Genomic DNA, 2,602 nt, shown 5'->3' with positions numbered 1-2,602 from the left:
TTGGTTATTCGATGATCTATTTCGATTACTCTATCGGATATTTTACTATAGATTCACCCTCTTCATTTCCTTTATATTTTGGAGTTCCATCCTTTTGTTTTCTCTTCCCGACTTTAAATCAAGCGAATAATGGTCCAGAATTTCGTAGGTATGAAGTTTTAAATGAACATGACTTATGTTCTGAGAGAAAGATTTTAATAGCACTATCTTGATTAGTTAAATTACCAGAATTCAAGAGAAAAGATAGAAGTATAAAAAAAAAAATTATGTTCTTGATATGTTTGGAGATTAGGTAGAATGTAAGAGTCGTGTAAAATGGTACATGATGACGTTATGATCTGTGAATCATTACGTTCCATCAGAAACTCAACATGACTTACTGTAATATAATCACGTTGATCAAGTGTCATTATATTATACTAACTCATGCTTTAGTTCCCAACACTACTTCAAAATATTCATATTATAAATTCGAATTTTTATAGAATATAGAAACTAAACAGTTTCCTTTATGATGTATATAGATAACGTGAAGGGATAAATGATTTCAGATAAGAATAATTATGAAAATATCTTCAAAAATATCGAGGATATTTATAATAAAAGATACGATGATATCTTAGAATTTCTAATATCGATGGATGATGAAGAAGATTTATCCGTAAAAGTGTAGAGTCAGGAGCAAGGTATTCATTAATGACTTCAGCAGATACTGAATCATTTGGATTCTTTGAAGGCAGGTTTAGTCTTTGTGATTTACCCACAGTTTCCTTCATGATTTGCTCAATCCGTTTTCCAGTTCCTAACCTTCTCTTTTTCTGAGCTTTGCCAACACATTATTCTTTATCATCAAACTTTTGACTGTTAAGGTCGTTTACGATTGTTTATTATTTTTGTTGCTTCATTCAGCTTTTTCAAACTTTAGAGTGTTGATTCGTAGCCTGTGTGCTTTTTAGAATTTCAGAATAGAAGATCATAATTCTAAGAGATAAATGTTATATGTATACATATAACTGTTGATGTAGAAACGCTGCGAGATTCGAAATACTGATTGCTGATTCTCGGTAATTGGTATGGCAATTATCGTTACAAAACGTGGATGAGTATATGATAGGGTTTCAATGAATATAATGATTTTTCGAAAAGTCAAAGATCAATGAAGTTACTGGTAAGTTTACTGCTAATGTGATGAGGTATAAAAGGTTCCCCGGTAACGATGATGAAAGGCAATTTATATATCAAGGTTATAATAAGGCTAATTCGAATGAAAAGTCGAAGTTGATTTGCTGGAGCTGTGACAAAATTGTCTACTTAGAAAAGAATTGCAAGGTTAATTTCGATAATAACAATGCCAAAGGAGCTAGCACAGATACGTGTTAAACGTTTACTCAGGTTCCGAATGTTTTTCAGATACATAACTATATGTATCAATCTTTTCTTCCGTAGATGAAATGCGGTTGGTTCATCCTCTCGATTGAGGTGTTTTTAAGAATCATGAAAGGTTTGAATGCACATTGTAATCGTCAAGATACAAATGAGGTTTAAGATGAAATCAAGTGGCAAACTTGAAGAGATGTTTAGTTTGATATGTTATAATTAATATTTTAACTCGATCACAACTCAAAGTATATATATTATTTTAGAATCAACCTCAACCCTGTATAGCTAACTCGAACATTACCACATATAGAGTGTCTATGGTTATTCCAAATAATATATATAGATGACGTCGATATGATATGTCAAAACATTGTATATGTGTCCCGATTTATCCGACGATATTTAAAGTGCGTAAAGTAAATAACAGAAATTAAATGACGATAAATAAAATTACGAGAATTAAAATTCCGATAATTAAATTGCGATAAATAAAATGTAATAAGGAATTAACAGTTAGCTAGGAACAGTTAGCTAGGATTTTGTTAGCGTGGATTCTTATCAAAATTTCTCATAGTTAATTTGTTTGTTTCTAACAAATTTTATTTTTGTCCAATGTTTTCTTCATTATGCCACTTGTTGGATTCTGGTAAGTCAAAATCCAAATATAAAATTGAATGAAAATGGTTATTTTGTGGTGAACGGATTCGTATATCTTGTGGATGTAAGTAGGATAGTAAATGACTGTTGAATCAGATTCGAAGAATGTACAGTGTAACTTATTAATGTGAAATCTAAATATTCCTCAGGTATTACCTACCCGTTAAAATATTTTCACCATTAATAGTTTGTACGAAAGAATTTTTAATTACAATCTTTATGAAAATATACTTACATATATATTTTCTTCAGATGTAATCATAGATTTAATGAGTTAATATAATATTAATCTCATTTGATTTACCGTTAGAACTAGAATATATAATCTCTAAAACATTAGAGATTACATAATCGCCATGAAGAACGAAGATAATTGATGTAGAACGATACGTAGAACGATGATTATACTCGAGGTACAGAATGAGATGTTAAGGCATGGATTATTGATGGTACGAGTGCTGTTACTGATGGTACTGTTGGTGCAGGTGATGTTGACGAAGCTGGTATGTTTTGCACCATATTTTCCAAGGCTACAACTCGGGCGCGAAGCTCGTTGACTTCTTCC

The sequence above is a fragment of the Rutidosis leptorrhynchoides genome, chromosome 3 (genome assembly GCF_046630445.1).
Source record: "Rutidosis leptorrhynchoides isolate AG116_Rl617_1_P2 chromosome 3, CSIRO_AGI_Rlap_v1, whole genome shotgun sequence".
Classification (NCBI taxonomy): Eukaryota; Viridiplantae; Streptophyta; class Magnoliopsida; order Asterales; family Asteraceae; genus Rutidosis; species Rutidosis leptorrhynchoides.
Note: the sequence above shows the minus strand (reverse complement) of the source record.